Genomic DNA, 18,597 nt, shown 5'->3' with positions numbered 1-18,597 from the left:
ATCAATATCACTCAATCTTCGAGTACTGCGCAGCTGAAAGCAATGGAAAACTACAGTTGTTTTTTTTTTTTCAAATAAAATGTAGCTCTCTGCATTTTTAATTAACAAAGATGGAGGTGCCTTCCTTGGTAAAATATTCCGGAGGTAAACTAGTACCGCGTTCGGATCTCCGGGTGGGGACAGTTAAGGAAGGGTTACCGGAAAATTAAAAATTACATTCTACGAGTCGGGGCGTGGAATGTTAGAAGCCTAAAAAAGGTTTGTAGGTTAGAAAATTTAAAGAGGGAAATGGGTAGGTTAAATGTAGATGCAGTAGGAATTAGCAAGGTTCGGTGGGAAGAGGAAAACAACTTTGGTCAGGAGATTTTAAAATAATTAACTCAGAGTCAAATAAAAGGCAGGCAGGGGTACATTTCGTAATGAACAAGAAGATAGGGAAGAGAGTGGAGTATTTCAAAACGTATAGCGATAGAATCATTGTAATATGGATAAAATCAAAACCTAAGCCGACAACGATTGTTAACGTATATATAGCAACAAGTTCCCATGATGATGATGATGAGGTAGAGGGTGTATACGAAGAAATTAAACTCATAAAAGGCAACGAAAATTTAATAATAGTTGGAGATTGGAATGCAAGCATCGGAAAAGGCAAGGAAGAAAATATTGTGGGTGAATACGGACTGGACAAAAGAAATGAAAGAGGGGACCGACTTACTGAGTTTTGCAAGAGGTATAATATAATAATCCCCAACACTCAATTTAAAAATCATAATAGAAGAATACTCACACGGAAAGAGCCAGGCAATACTGCAAGGTATCAGATAGATTATATCATGGTTAAACAAAGATTTAGAAATCAACTCGTCAACTGCAAAGAATATCCAGGAGCAGACATCGATAGCGACCATAATTCAGTGGTAATGAAATGTAGATTAGGGTCTAAAAACTTGAAGAAAAGGTATCAGATGAATCGATGGAATTTTGAGAAGCTTGAGGAAGAGGAGATAAAGAAGATTTTTGAGGAGGAAATCGCAAGATGTCTGAGTAAAAAAGGTAAGGTAGAAAATATAGAAGAAAATGGGAGAATGTTAAAAACGAAATTCTTAAATCAGCAGAAGCAAACTTAGGTAGAACAAAGAGAACTGGAAGAAAACCTTGGATATCAGAGGATATATTGCAACTGATGGATGAACGTAGAAACCGATTTATAATACGAAAAATAAGGTTGATAGGTGGGTGAAATATATTGAAGAGTTATACTGAGGAAATGAATTAGAAATTGGTGTTATAGAGGAAGAAGAAGAAGTCGAGAGAAGATGAAAAGGGAGATACAATACTGAGATCTGAATTTAAGAGAGCATTAAAAGATTTGAATGGGAAAAAGGCTCCTGAGATTGACGAGATACCTACAGAATTACTGCGAAGTGCAGGAGAGGAAGCGAATCATAGATTATGCAAACTGGTATGTAATATTTATGAAAAAGGGGAAGTTCCGTCAGATTTCAAAAAGAGTGTTATAGTCTCATGAGTGTTATAGTATCATTACTAATGTTATTAATCGAGTGTTATTGATCATGATACCAAAGAAAGCAGGAGCAGGTAAATGTGATGAATACAGAACAATTAGCTTAACTAGCCATCCATCAAAAAAACGTGTTAGGAGAAGACCAATTTGGTTTCCGAAAAAGTATAGGGACAGGGGAAGCAATTTTAGGCCTCAGATTAGTAGTAGAAGGAAGATTAAAGAAAAACAAACCAACATACTTGGCGTTTATAGACCTTGAAAAGGCATTCGATAACGTAGACTGGAATAAAATGTTCAGCATTTTAAAAAATTAGGATTCAAATACAGAGATAGAAGAAAGATTGCTAACATTTACAGGAACCAAACAGCAACAGTAATAATTGAAGAACATAAGAAAGAAGCCGTAATAAGAAAGGGAGTCCGACAAGGATGTTCCCTATCCCCATTACTTTTTAATCTTTACGTAGAACTAGCAGTTCATGATGTTAAAGAACAGTTTAAATTAGGAGTAACAGTGCAAGGTGAAAAGATAAAGATGTTATTTTTGGCTGATGATATAATATTCTTGCCGAGAGTAAAAACGTTTTAGAACAAACAACAAATAGCATGGATGAAGTCCTATGCAAAAACTACCGCATGAAAATAAACGAAAGTAATGAAATGTAGTAGAAATAAAGTAGATGGATCCGAAAAATCGGATGAGAAAAGATTATGGAGGTAGAAGAATTTTGTTATCTGGAAAGTAGAATTACTAAAGATGGACGAAGCAGGAACGATATAAAATGCCGAATAGCTCAGGTGAATATCTGTCAGATTATTTCTGACAGCTTTCAGTCAAAAATATAATTTGCTTACACAAAAAATTAATTTAAAGATCAGGAAAGCCTTTTTGAAAGTATATGTTTGGAGCGTAGCTTTATGTGGAAGTTTCAAAAGATTAGAAGCTTTTGAAATGTGGTAGTGACAAATGAAGAGGTGTTGCGGCAAATTGATGAAGAAAGAAGCATTTGGAAAAATACAGCAAAAAGAAGAGACGGACTTATAGGCTAAATCTTAAGGCATCCTGGAATAGTCGCTCTGATATTGGAGGGACAGGTAGATAAGAAAAATTGTGGATACAGGCAACGTTTGGAATATGCAAAACAGATTGTTAGCAATATAGGATGTAGGGGGTATATCGATATGAAACGACTGGTATAGATAGGGAATCTTGGAGAGCTGCAACAAACCAGTCAAATGACCGAAAACAAAAAAAAAATATATATATTATCTGTCTGAAACTTCTTTCTACAGTTCTGATGTATATAAGTATCTGAGATATGCGCGGTGTGTACCTCGGTTTAACGCGATTAAGACTACACGGTGACATTGACAATTTCAGCTTTATTTTATTTATCGTCATTATTATTCACTATTAAACTACTTACTATCGGATAATGATACATAACTTGAATTCATACTGATTTTCGAATTACTTTGAAGCAAAAGTTCAAGAAAATTAGTTGAAAAACTTAAGGTAAAAAAATAAAATAATTTTTTTCTGGAAAGTATGGTGGTCCAAATTTTAACTTTAAAAAATTAGCCTATCATAACTTTTCGGTAACTTTTGATTTTTAAAGTCGGCACCAAATTAAAAGTATACTGTTAGCAGTTGTTTGTTTTTTAATTTAAAGCTGACTTCAAATGACGCATTTTAAAGAATTATGCTATTTGTTTTAATGCGTGTTTCGAAGACATTTTAAATATTTTAACTTTGTTACTATAAATATTTTTAAAAGTAAAAAAAAACAAATTTTACATAATTTTAAACTTTATTTTATGTTATATTAAGAAAGTAATTCTAGTAAAAAGATCAACAGCGAGCGGAGTAAAAAATTATAAATAAAAATCCATCGAATTTATATAAAATTTTAATGAAACTCGCAACAATAAAATTAGGAGTGCGTGTAAAATTAGTGCATCAAAAACTATTTTGAAACTATAAATTTAGTAGATTTTTAATGAATAGATTTTTGAAATATTAAAGTACTTTATTTCAATGATAAAAAATTTTGTAACACCTGGAAAATAGAGTAATTTGAATAATGAGATCAAAGATAGAAACAGTAAATTAGGACTGTTCATCAGCTAAAGTCTAAGAAATGAAAAGAAGATTAAAAAAATCAGGAACAAGAAAATTTCGAAATAAAAAGTAGAGAAAAAACGTTGGAGAATATAAGACCAAGTACTCATTATTTTCTTCTCCCTTTACCATCTTTTCCTTCTTTACTTTCTATTTTTTAACATTTCATTTCATTTTTTTACATTTTTTTATTTAAAAAAAAATATCAAAATTCTATAAATGATAAAACCAAACTTGTTTGGAATATTCAGTACATCATGTTCTGTTGTTAGATGCTTATATGTTACTTGATATATGTTAGACGTTTTATCACGTTATAAAATTACGGAAGCATCTAACTGAATAAAATATTGATAATATTCCGTAATAAAAGATTTAAAAATAGTAAGTAAAACGTTCATGTAACTTAAAATTTAGCGATAAGAAAAAAGTTTCCATTTAAACCAAAATTTAATATTTTCTTTCATGTCATTTTTTTTGGAAGTAAATCAAATCTGTAAATATTCTCATAAAGTTCTCTTTTATTATTCTTTTTCCCTATTTTTTAGGAATTGTTTAGATTTTATTTCATATTATTACAATAGATAGTAACCCCCTTGAACTATATTAAAGGTTTAGACCTTTAATAACGTAAAACTTAGGTTTTACGCTCCATTTTACAAAATAGAAATAAAAATGTTTCAATGTAACCTATACTTAAATGTTATTTCGATAATTAAGTTATTTAAATAAATTAGGAATAGTTCGACAAACGTCCACCTTATTTCGACAGTACTTTACAGCATATAAGAAAAGTATGAATTCAATTTATTAACTACGCCGCCACTCCCACCCTCACTTAAAGAAAATACTGTAAAATAAAATTTCGCGGCTCCTATTGGCTGGACTCGTCGATTATTTTTGTAATAGATTTTCTTTTGATTATAGTATACGTTTTATAACTTAAATAAATTTAAAGAAAAATAAAATAGATCATATTGCAATATTGCCTTCAAATTAATTAACACTAAGCTAACACTAAAATTAATTAACATTAAAAAAATTTGGTAAAAGTAGAAAAAAAATGTACTGAAATTATAATGTCCTCGATAAATGATCCAGGAAAAAAATATAATAGGTTCTGTTTAGAAAGAAAACTTTCAAATTGACGGCAAAAGTTATTTTATAGATGTCTATATTATTCTAATAAATAAAATAAATTTAAATACTTTATGGAATTGATAAGTGAATTAAGCATAAAAAAGCCACGTTGTAGTTATATCTATTTATAAATTTACTTTTTTTTGTTTTTTATTTAAAAAATAAGTTTGAAATGAAAAAAATACCAATCCCTCTTCATCTGTGTGGTTATTGCGTGATTTTTTTCAACAATAAATAAAAAAAAAGTTTTTTATTTAAGGGGCGAAAATCCTGTGGGTTGTATACATACACACATATACAAATAATATGTGCGTGTGCGTCGACGAAGGAGTGTGTCGTCGTGGTATTAGTGTGCGAGAGTGCGAGGGTGTGTTCCATAATGAGAGAACCGCTCTCCGCGGCTCGGCACAGCTCGTTATCGGAGTATTGACTGTGATGACGTCACTCGGACTGGCCCGGCACGCGACTAACAACAGCGCTGCTATTGGTCGACTCGTCACACGTGACGCGGCTCGCGACACTTAGTCGCTCGCCGGCTGTCGAGCAGTCAACATCGAAGGCGCAGGAGAGTTAATTCGCGGACACATACATCGACAAATCGTCGCTGATATCGCTACCTGTCCGATTTTTCTGGTAACTTTTTTTTTATTTAAAAAATATGTTTACGGCATATATTTTTATAATGTTTTATAAAAGAAAAACCCGCATTGTCGTTTTACTTTAAAAAGTTTTAATTTGCACAACTTTTCATTGTTTATAGAAAATACTTTTTGTTTCGTTTCCAAACTTCGGTAATAAATAAATCTAAATTAGAAATTTTGTTTAATAAGTTTTTTTTGACAAAATTTATACATAATAAAATAAAAACTTATCGTATATGATGTTCTAACTGCTTAAATTGTTAGTTATATATTTTTTTGTACGTATAAGATACGAAATTTATTACACATTTTGGTTATTTTTAATCTTTTACGTTTTTATTAAGATATAATCAGTTTAATAGCAATTTCGTTATGTTGTTTTTCTTTCACTGATAAAAAACCAAAATTACCAGTAAAATACTTTTTTAAGAAAAAACCTAAGTATGTGTGAGTGTGTGTGAATATGCATATATATTACATAAATCTATATGCAAAAAAATAAAATAATAAATAGTAAAATTTTTGCCGTTAATTTTAATTGTGAATTGTAATTACTTATTTTTTCTAATGTAACCAAATAACAATAAAATAAATTTATTGGTATTATTGATTCGGAATAGTTTTTTTTTAAATAATAATTGTTTAATTTTTCTTTTTGAATTAACAAACAAGTAGTTTTTTGTTGTTGTTTTTTTTTTTTAATAATACTTTACAAAGTTTATTTTCTCTCGATTAAAATAAGTTATACTTTTTAGTTAATGCAACTGTACGTGTGATTACATTACCAAAAAACGTTCATAAAATAAATCGATGTTTAGTAATTACTGACTAGTAATTTTACATAGGAACAGGGAATATCTACGATGCCTAAATAAAAAATTCAATTTTTTTGACGTAAATTTGTAATATAAAGAATAAAGTAAAACAAGATATAAGTTTAAAAAGAAATAAATTCAATGACAAACATTAAAATCAGTACTTAAAACTTAATTAGGATACAAGAGATGAACATGTACGCAAATAAAAAAAAAACGCGGGAGCTGTAAATTGTTATTTCTTATACGAATAATTTATACATAAGTATTAAAAAAAAGTCAACTATAATGTTGAAATTATTTAAGAAATTTGTAGCCCTTTTTTTATTAATAAACTGTATTCTAACGAGGATCTACCGAAAAACAGGCAGGAGGTGGCATTTTTATCAAAAAATTCAATTCGGTTTTTTTCAACAGATTTTTATTCTGAATATTTCATATAACGTAAATTATATAGCGCAATTACTTCTATTGTCATCAAACTGATGGTAGCCGAAACAATTTCTAAAGTTCCTCCAGTTTATAGAAAAATAAGTTATTCCGCAACGCAGGGGTAGTCTACGATAATTTATTGTATCTTCCACTTCCTATAAAATTATAGCACTCTGCTTAAAAGGAATAAGCCAGCAATAACAATGTTTTTATTGTAAAAATATAATAGTTGTAAACATTATAGAATTTATCGTTGCACCTGATATTAAAATTGTGGTATGCTACTTCAACAAAATCTCAAGACTTAATATTTTATTGTGCGGTATACACTCGTACTTTGTCACCGTTCCCCACCCTTTTCGCACCCAAAGGCAAATGCCCGGATCACCTTACCAAGTAAAGAACACTATGAGTATCTATACAACTGGATGAAATTTCATTACGATAAAAAAAATTTCAAAACACAAATTCCAGATATCTAACCGTACATAACTGCGTAGAATGTTACTTAACTTCAATTATCTACGGAAACCGGTTTACAAATAGTAGCTTTATTCGTCTGCTGCTATCTTTATTTATATCCTTTTATTTTTAAGATGTTATTCTCAAATATTGTAAAGAGTTGAAAATCTTGTTCAAGATTCGCGTAAGAATTTATTATGTAGAATATGTCACTCATATTTTACGTTAAAAGATTAACAAACAAATTTGCATATAAAAATGTACCATAATTATCAGAAAGAACCAAACACATTTATGTTTTTAACAACTACATTAAAAAAACTAAAAATAAAATTCTTCGTAAATTATGAACACTGATACGAGAAATTTCTCTTCGTTGCCAAACCCGAGATCGGGTCGTCTTAACAAGCTGTATCATTAACAGACAAACGTTATCGTATTATTTAAATATAGAGTTACAATTATTTCTGAAACGGACACGGATGTGTTAATTTAAATATTCGTTCCGATATTTAAGAATACTAAATAACCGAGGCGTAAAAAATAAGCTGTTTCTTTTAAAAAAGTAAAAATAAATTTTATCGTTCAAGTTTTGAAAGGCAATAAATTGCAGTGCAACAAATAATTGTTTGCTGTACTACTGAATTACCGACAACCATTTTTATTTCTCACCATTACTTACACAGAAATAATCTGAATGAAGAATCTTATCATGCTTTCCGATAATTCTGTTGCCATGAACACACACCGGATAAATTTTATAATCAATGTCATATGACTCTACGTATTCTCTATAAGTATATACACAAATAATTATTCATATCTGATATATATTACAAAGAAAAAAATTGTACGTACTTTGAATAACCTGTGTTTTTAACACTTCAATTTGAGCTTTATATTTTTAAATATATTCAATCCTACCTATTATTAAACGGGTAGCTATCCGTTTACTTATTATAGAAGTTAGGGGGGGGGGGGGGCATTTATTGTGCTTTTTTTTCAAATTCCTCTGGTGGTCCCGTAATAAGTTTCTGTCGGCTGACTTAAGTAGAAAGTTTTTCTAATTCAAAATTTAATAAACAATATTATTTCGTCTTAATTTTGATTATTGCATTAATGATGAATAAATTATATGTGGTTTAACGTCAGTTTGGTAAGTAATTTCCCACGAATATTTATGAAGACTGTCTTGAAATTGTAAGGAGTAAATGTACATCACTTCACAGAGCATTATTCACTCTCGAAAAAAATCTTTATCTTGCTTCTCTCCATTTCTTTTTTTTTAATTTTTATAGTCATATTTTTTACCCCTTTTGCGTAAATTGAGAACAGCTTTTTTATACGATTGGCAATTTGTATATATGTAACTGCATTGTAATAACAAAAACTTTAAAATTTAATAAATTTTTAAAATAATAATAATAATATTTAAAGAACGCACTGAAAAGATAAAAATTAGAGTTTTATTAATTTTTCATGAAATTTTTACTTTTAGTCCGAGAAAATTTAAGAATTGGTAAATTTTTAGGAATTGTTGTTTTTGATTTGGGGCTGATTGGAAAAAAAATCAAGAACTACTATTTTTCACTTTTTAAGTTACTTTATTATTTGTATCAATTATGCTTATTAAAAAAGAGAGTTTATTTACAGATTTTTATTTATATCTTTTATTAAAAACCGTTTGTCACCAACGGTGACATACGGATTTATGATTTTTTTTTTTTGCTTAATGATTATAATTTACCAAAGAAGCTGACTGAAAAGCTTGCACGTAAAAATATCTGAATGGAATTATGCAGCTTACGAAAAATTCCATGCCTGGAATTGGAACAGGACCCCCGAATGAAAAGCCGAAAGTTACCACCACTTCTCTACGGAGATAGCCGGAGTTTACTTTAGTCGTATATATTTTTTTAGATTATAAATAGCTTATAACAGTACTGAATATATGATTGAAATATTAAAAAAAAAACATTAATAAAAAAAGATTTATTAACTTCTAAAAACTCCTAAAAATTTGAGTTTCATAATTTTTTTTAAATTGATGACTGACTGGGTTTTTTATGAATTTTTAATAAATGAGAAGTTTTGAGGATGGGAACATTTTCAGTTCTTATTGGAAGGTTAAAAGGTATCTACCTGAAAAATATATCTTTTATACAGTTTTGTAATATTATAGTGTTTAAATTTGACGCGTTAAATTATTATTTTTTTAATAAGAGGTAACAGGAGAAATTAATTTTCAACCGTTTATACGCTTTTACCATGACTTTCATATTTTTCATCGGAGTAAAAGGTAAATTTTAAATTTATTTGTTTAATACTTCTGTTTAAGTAGTACAGAATATTGTCTTTCAAACACCTCATGAAACGTAAGGAGAAAATGCCTTGCGTTCATTTTTGTAGCTTTTAAAATTGATTTATCAAATCGCATAAAATTATTTTTTCATTATTTTTTAAAATAAAATTATAAATCAGCTCATAAGAGTAGTAATTTAAAACTACCAACTTTTGATAAACAAGCAGCGTTAATTTTATAAATAATTTTTTTTTTTAAATAATTTGTGTCTGTCACTGAAAGTGGTCGCTGGAGTGACTAATAAAGTTTTAAAATATTAAAAACATTTTATTTAAAAAAAAAAAAAAAACATAATAAACAGTTCAGCTGTTCATTTCAAAAGTTTAGAGTTTTAAATAATTTTCCTCGTCAAACGTCATAGTAAAAAACGGATATAGCAATTCTCAACGTTTACGCTACACGAAGAATAAAACTTTAAGCTCTGTTCAAATATCAAAAAACGTTAAACAACATTGTTGCCAGATTTTTTGTAGTTATGATCTACTATTTTTCTGTAATACGCTGTATTTATTTTTTTAGCTTTATTATAAAAATAAATATAATGAATAATCAGAAGCAATGAAATTTATTATTTTAATGGGTGCAACCATCCACAATGCAAATAATGATGTAAACTACAATGTTAATCTCACGTTTTTCAAAAATCACTAGCATTTTTTTTGGGAAGCTCTGTAGTTTTCTTTCTCTGACTGGTCGTACATTCACAAATATAGTTTAATGAGGAAATGATAGTGAAAAATACGACACCTGCCGTGAATTGAACTCGAATTATTTGATTTAGAAGCTATGTCGACCAATTTCTACCTTAGTCAACCAGTCAACTTGTACTTAATATACGTAGTACAAAAGAAACTGCAATAAATTATACTAATTTATTGTACGAGTTTTTTATATAAAAAAACCTTGATAATTTCACTGTGATTGTGATAAACTTATAAATTACTGTGACAATATACAACTTTAGGTAATCGGATCTTCACGAAACAAGTGACCGCCAGAATAAAAGAAACTGGTTTTAAAGAAAAAAATCCTGTCATACTCCCTGTCAACAGTCTGTTTGTAAGTTCAGAGGAATATAAATCAGAAAGATATACTGGTTCTCTTCGAATCTGGATGATAAATTTTTTATCCTATGCTTTCCCGAAAGATTTTTAATAAATATGTAGTGAAATTTTATTTGCATGCATTTTACAGAAAGCCATTTTTTATTAATTTTGTTTCAAACAAATTCTTCATCGATATAAATTAAACATAAATCAATCTTTTTGTCTAATTTTTTTTTCTCTCTCTCTTTCTACATTTTAAGTTATATTATAAAGTAAAAATTAGAAACCTAACTGAATAATTTATAACAGGCAATTCGCCAATACTCCAGTAATATAATTTATAAAAAGCTTTTTGGCTTTGTATGTTCGGATCGGCACTGAAACGAAAGTTTTTTAATCTCATACGAACCTTTATGACCAACTAAGGCAAAAAAAGTAAATATGTGCCACATTATTTTAACAAAATGAATGTTGAAAATTAATTTTTTTAAAAATCCAAATTAGTGAACAGTAGTTAGGAAATTAAGTCAAAACGTCTAATGCTATATAGATAAATTATTTTTATTGATTAAGAAAAAGAATACCTTACGTTTTCTGTTACATAACATTTTCATCCGGGAAGTGCCTATTGAGGAGGCTTGATGCTAAATTATTATTTTGAAGTTTTTACTTTCTTGTACAAAGTAAAGGAAATACTGTGATGGTGAAAAATTTCGGTTTTCAGATTTCAACGGAAATATGCATTTTGACCATCCCTGAATCCATTTTAACTAGTTTCGGCGTGACGTCTGTATGTACGTATATATCTCCCATAACTCAAAAAAGATTAGCCGTAGATGTTGAAATTTTGGATTTAGAACTGTTGTAATATCAAGTTGGGCATCTCCCCTTTTGATTACAATCGACTTAACCAAAATTTTCCAAAACCCCCAAAAAAATTGGATTTTGGACTTTTTCTTAATTGCATAATAAGCTCTTATTGAGAGCTTTTCAACGATGTATCACAAGTGGTACTTAGTTTCATTGGTTCCAGGGTTTATAGTCAAATATAATTTTAATTACTGAGATGTGGTTCGAATCCGACTTCATCTCCTTTTTTTTTAATTTAAAATATTAAGTTATTAATAACTGTTAACCTCTGATTGTAAAAAAGTTTTATTATAAATAATAATTCAATAATAACAATAAAAAAAAATGAAAAAATATCTGAAGTATTTATGAAATAAAATTTTATATACTTTTCATTTTCAAAAAAATACGTGTATGTACTTAATAGGAGTAAAGGAAGTCATGTGGTGTCCACATCATATTTTTTTTTTTTTATAAACATGTATTAGTACCAGTTATACCAGTGATAGACGAAGAGCCACCAATTGTTTCATTAAGAAAAATAAAAATAATTAAAATTAAAAAGCAATATTTATTAATTTATTTTATACCGGATTATGACGTTTATTTTGTGTTTTTAAACCGATATCAAGTGGAGAAAAGGTTTTTTTTATGTGTTCAAACTTTACTCACGACTTAATCCATGAAGTCGATGATTCTTTTTATTTTGTAAAACAACTTTTTGTAATGATTTCGTTGAAAAGATCGGTTAAAAATTTTCTAAATAAAAACTACTTTACTGTGTATTTAATTTGATATATATTTTACTTTCTTTGTAATCTTCATTACTTAGTACTAAAATTTATAGCGATTATAGCGATATCTATTCTTGAGTATGCTTTTCATAGCTTTATGTTACGCTCAGTATCAATTACTTAATTTCATTTTTCTGCATTCTTTTTTTACTTTTTTTAAACAAGTTTATTTTGTGAAAACTGTTTTTCATACAAACGGTGGCTTTCGTAGCCTATTTTTAACAAAACTAAAACTATAATTTAAAAAAAAAAATTATAAATAAAATATTAAATTTTTACATATATTTTGATTTTTTTGAAGTCAACGCCAAATTAAGGGTTAATTATTGGCAGTTGCTTGTTTTTAGTTAAAGCAGAAAAGTCGAAATATTTAAAGGAATTGAATAGTATTATTTTATAGTAATTTTTTAAGTCTATAAAATTTTTACCAAGTTGTTTTTATTCAAATTATTAATATCAACTATTTCTGGAGAGTTTCTAATGATTCACTTTAAATTCATATTAACTTTCCTATTAAAATTAATTTTCATACGACGTTAAAATTTATATTTTTATTAATTTTATTTTGAACGGGTGCTTCGACTCTCCTACCGGTGGGCAATCGGACAAAGAAAGTTATTTATCCAGGTTGAATGGTTCTATATTAGATAATATACCGCAGAGAGGAATAATGGGCGATGCAATATACGATCCTTCTCCAGTGCAGCGGCATGCGGAATTATCTGACTGAACAGTACAACATTCAGTCGAGTAACTTCCCCTGAATAATCGGTTCTTCCAATAGTCTCATCATACAATGGACGGGAGACTTACGAGTGAGATCCCATACACAACAACCGGTTATCCGTCAGACAGATTCGGGTTACTTTGTTATTAATACGAGTACATAAACGCAATTAAAATCGAAATCTGAAACATCGATCGATGTTGACATTTTTTGTCGAATATAAAAAAATTTGTAATTTTTTTTAATTTGGAACTCTCGCGAAAAGAGTAAAAATTTACTCCTAGATCAGAAATTTAACTGCATTTCGGTGAACTTAAAAACCGATAAATGTAATAATATATTCTACTCGTTGAAGAATACAACGAAAACCTGTTTCCTAAGTATGTTTGATATAAAATGCTTATTGTTCTTGAGGATGGCCTATACCAATTCGGCAGTGACTTCTCTCTCTTATCTCAAGCACCAAAACCGTTATACTTATGAGAGATAGCAGCAGATGGTTAATTGTAAGAGTAATTTCAGAGAAAGAGATCGTAAAATGCCAATTAAGTTATAAATCCCTATATATAAATATCTGTTAGAAATATTTTTTCCTGATAGCAACTACGCCTTCAAATTATTATTATAAGATATTTCTCCGTAAAAACAGCCTAAAGCATCACCATATTAATATATAGATACGTACACAACACTAATTTTATAAAATGAATATAAGTCGACGGAGGTAAGGAAAAATGAAAGAATCAAGCCTTCGGCAAAAAAAATTAAATTCAGGTAGCCTAATGATAAATTCTTATATACTATTAATACAACAAAATAAAATAATATATTTTAGCAAAGATAGACCTCCGGATAAATATCAATTACATATTTTAAAAGAGGGAGCATACTTGTAGTAAATAATATATGCGTTTTACAAAACCGGTTTATAATAAAGACAATAATTGAAATGAATTAAAGGTTTGAAGGTGTTAAAGCGATAATACATATAAAAAAATACATTTCCAGAAAAAGATAATCCCATCGGAAATTTTAAAGATTATCAATTATTTTAAATATTGTAGATCGGTAAATAAAAAGTAAATCTACGAAAATTACAATTACAAATAATTATTTTAATAAAAAAATAATTAGAAATGTTATTAAATTATTTCATTTATTAGTTAATAAGATTAATTAACTAATTTCATACATTAATTTTTTTTTTTTAATATTATTAATTAGCCTATTAACTATTTTTTTTCCAAGTGAATAAAAACTTTATTTACAGAGTAACTATTCCTTTTTATAATAAATTAGCTGGATTTAGTTATTTAATAGATATTTTAACCAGACATCTATTGAAATCATGAAATAACTCTTATTTTCGATTTTTTGCCTTATGAGAAACCACACATTTGTTTTTTATCTATAAAAATAAAGATTTTGTAACTAACTTTTGTCATAACTGCTGACCTACAAGAAGTTTTTTTTTAGTCTAAATTTTAACCCCTTTGTTTTCCAAATTATTCATTATACGTATCCACTCGCATTTAATATTTAATATTGTCCATATTAAAAAAAAAATGCTGAAAAAAGTTTAAAAAACTTTTGCAATACATCATTTTTTCCATAGGTATTGTAGTGTTGTACATTGTATTTAACCGTATTGTACGTCTGTTTGTTCCTTTCTGTAACTTCACAGATCCAACCAATTTCAACCAACTTTTGGGTAGTAACAGGTCTTCCGTCTGGAAGTAACATCTCTTAAATTGTCTTATCTAGAAGAGGAGGCCCTACACTGAAGGGAAAATTAAAAAATTACGCTTATACAAATTTTAATGTTGGTATTTCATAAAACAGTAAAAAATAAAACGCTTTTTTCTCTTGTACTTTTTTCTGAAAAATACATCGTTCTCGAAATATAAATGAAAATGTATTCAGCAAATGGAAACAGGAATGCATCGCGACTAGCACATACATGCGTTACACGGATGTACATTATCATTGATTAACATTCAAATTTTTATTTAAATAGCACATTTCTAAAAAAAAAAAACATGCCAATATCGTATCTAGATGACTAATGTATTGAATAGTGTAGTTACAAAAATAGAAAAGCGCTAAATAAAATAATTATTAAAAAGAAAAAAGCCGATTATTAATTGTACTTATTAAGTGATTAATAATTATGAAAAACGGACAAAAAATAAATAAGTTTTTCTTTCTTCTCTTACAGGTATTTTTCAGGTTATAGTAAGCGAGTCAGCGATCTGAAATTTAATATTAATTTTACATTTTATGTTGTAGTCAGATGGCTGTGTAGGCTATATGAGATGGTGAATTTAAAGGAACAAAAGGAGAGGTGTGGCAACCGGGGTAGTTACTAGGCGGTTGTCTTCCTCTACGGGGGTCAGGTTGTATTCTGAAAAAATGTCTGTAAGAAAAGAAAGAAAATCTTGTTTAACTATTTTTTGCTTGTTTTTCAAAACTATTCTAGGTAGATGTGTACAATTACTAGTCGGTTTTTATGTTGTTTTTTAATAATTATTTTATAAATATCGTAAGTTTCGTGTATAAGTTGAGATTTTGAAGCAAAAAATTTAATTAAAAAGTCAGAGGTCAACTTATTCGTCGGGCTACTTAATCTTTGACCCATTCGAGAACATTTTCAGGTTTCGTTATATAACTTTTCCATCCTTAAAATTGTATGGCGTGTGATGTATCAAACTAAATAATAAATTGTTCAGCTGGTGAGTGGGTCTCCTTATGAATAATAAAAGCATAAAATAAAAAATAAAATTTTAGAATTAAGAAAGTTCATCTTCAATTTTTCATTAAAAATCGATTCTCCCGTTTGTGTAAATTGACGGGAGAAACATACGAATCGAAATAATTAAATCATTAAGCAGGTTTGGTTCAGTTCTTTATTACACGAACATGTTATGAAAACTAAATTCTAACGACAAAACTAAATTTATTCACGGATTATTTTTGCGACGACTTCAGAAATTAAAAACCTAAACGCTATTGGAATGTTTACTTGAATGGATAATTTTAAACAGTTTTGTTTAGCGTGTTAAAAGACAGTTTTAACTTTTTATCATGTTTTTTAATATTCATGTTAATTATTTCATTTTTAGTTTTTAAGTCGATCTAGCCAGCAGAATATTTAAAAAAAATAATTTTAACGGATGCATTATGTATTTCACTGTTTTCAGCTTACGGAGTAAATAAATATTGTTTTTTAGCATTGATGTTTTCCGTATTATAAAACTGTACTGTGCATTTTACGATAGGTGCTGGTTGAATCAGAAGGAGCAGGAGAAATAGCGTGCTGTATCGTCTGCCTGTCTGTCTGTCTGTCAGTCAGTCTGTAAGCGTTAAGGCTTGCTTCTCTGCTTCTCTGAAACTTTATTACGCATGTAGACAATGAAGAATCCACCCCGCAGCCACACCCCATCCAAAGAGCCGCTTTATCCATTTCAAATCGCAGTCGTCTAACTCATCTATCTGTACTCGTTCCTCGCATAGTAGTATTTCTCTTTCATTCTTTATCACTCAGCCTGTCTCTCTCTTTCTCTCTCTCTCTCTCTCTCTCTCTCTCTCTCTCCCCTAGTCTATCTTTCTCAAACAACACCTAAGTGCATAGTTCCACTCACTTTCTCACCGATATGTTTAAGAGAGTAAAGAATTTTTTTTTACTATTGTGTTATCTCGACCACCTACCTAAAAATAAAGAAATTAGACATTCGAAAGGTCTTCTTTGATGTTGCATCTTTTGAAAAATAAAACTCGAGATTTTCTTCTACCATACCAAAGTATATTCTTTATTTTCAATTATAACTAGTAAACAATCAGGAATTCTTATATCGTCACCCAAACCGTAGAATCAGAAGGTTATTATCAAATGTATTTTTAAAAGTGAACAAAAAAATTCATTGTAAGTTTATAAAAAAAAAATTGAATTTTTCTTGTTAAGACAAAAGATCAGCAATAAAAGTACACGACGAACAATACGCAAACAGTTGCATATAAAAATAAAGTAAGAAAACTAAGGAGTTAACCCTACTTAAAGAGGATTTTTATGAGTGTTGTGTGGGTGTGTGTCCGTCCCTCTTAGCTTAGCACCGAAATGTACCGATCGCTAGCGGATAATCCCGATTCTTTAGTACATGTCTCGTGGTGGTCAGGTGCATACTTGTTATATTATTACATATCGATATGTATGCAAAATATATAATATATTTTTACTTCCTTGTACGATTTTAATCGCGAAAAATTTCGGTTTTCAACGGAAATATCTATTTTGACTATCCCTGATATTCCTTTGATTAGTTTCGGCGTGACGTCTGTATCTCGCATAACTCAAAAACGATTAGCCGTAGAATGTTGAAATTTTGGATTTATGAATGTTGTAACATCTAGTTGTGCACTTCCTCTTTTGACTGCAATCGACTGGACCAAAAGTGTCCAAAGAAAGCCAAAAATCCAAAAGATTTGGATTTTGGACTTTTTTTAATTGCAGCAATAAGCTTTCATTGAGAGCTTTTCAACAATATATCATAAGAAGTACTTATTTTCATTGGTTCCAGAATTACAGCCGAATAAAATGTTAATTAATGAAATATTTGGACCTTACAAGGGGAAGGCACATCGGCTCGAATTCGACTTCATTTCCTTTCTTTTAACTCTTATTTTTTAATTTAAATATTTTGTTTTATTAATAATTATTAACTTTTGATTGTAAAAAAAGGTTTTACAATAAATAATAATTCTGTAATAACAAAAAAAAAGTAACAAAAAATATATGTAATTTAATAGGCGAATAAGGAAGTCATAAGGTATCCACATCAAAAAACAATGGCATAATATGTGATTGTTTTTCTTCATAAAATAATGAACTATAACCAAAAGGTAGACACCGGAATGAACCGATTACAAACGGAGAATCCCGATTCTTTAGTATAAATTTCTAAGTTAAATTTTTAATTTAACTTTCGTTATATCAACTTTCATCATTCAAAAAAAATATTTTTACACAAGAGGTCATCAATTCTGGACACCTAATAATCCAATTCCGAGACGCCAACCGCCAGGGCAATCCGCCCGGAGGGCGTGCCTATAGCACGCCTCTTTAACTAGTATAAATATAAAATTCAAAAAATACAAATAAGATTAAAAGACTTCCTTCTGAATTGAGGGAAGAAATAATAATAAAATTAAACAAATTTCATAAGTTGTGTAACGGAATATTAAAACTTATAGAGTGTCCGACATTAAAAACAACAACATACAATGTACTTGTTTTTTTGCTGTTTTTTTTTAATAAGGAATCATCACAAGGTCCAATTTAAAAAACTATTAAAGGTCTGGAACTTACTTTAACTTTTGAATTTTTATTCTAGTTTTATTGATAAAGGATTCCTTTCATACGGATTTGATATCCCGAAATAAACTACAAGAAATCAATGTAAAATTAATCAAGATTTAATAGTTAATATTTACGTAAATAAGTCAATAAACCGCAGAAAATGCAATTCAGTAAAACTATTAAGATAAAACCAAATAAAAACTGTCGATTCATGTTTTAACAAATCATTTTTAAATTAGTTTTCACTTTTACATAGCTAAGCGATTAATAGTGACAAATATTAAACCAACGTAGGAGGAATTGAACCTCGGCTGATGTATACTATT

The 18,597-nt window shown here is 28.9% G+C and overlaps 1 protein-coding gene across 2 annotated transcripts in view; it reads left to right on the top strand.

Moving 5' to 3' along the window:
- Positions 1–5,326: 5,326 nt before the first annotated feature.
- Positions 5,327–18,597, top strand: part of LOC142320170 (uncharacterized) — a 60,498-nt gene continuing 47,227 nt past the window's right edge. Inside the window, exon 1 of one of the 2 annotated variants that reach the window (XM_075357853.1) lies at positions 5,327–5,423. The gene's annotated coding sequence lies outside the window, so the exon portion shown is untranslated. The remainder of the gene's footprint in view (positions 5,424–18,597) is intronic. The other variant, XM_075357852.1, reaches the window with a different exon arrangement.

Source organism: Lycorma delicatula, chromosome 2 (assembly GCF_047948215.1).
Source record: "Lycorma delicatula isolate Av1 chromosome 2, ASM4794821v1, whole genome shotgun sequence".
NCBI lineage: Eukaryota > Metazoa > Arthropoda > Insecta > Hemiptera > Fulgoridae > Lycorma > Lycorma delicatula.
This window is presented reverse-complemented; position numbering and strand designations above follow the sequence as displayed.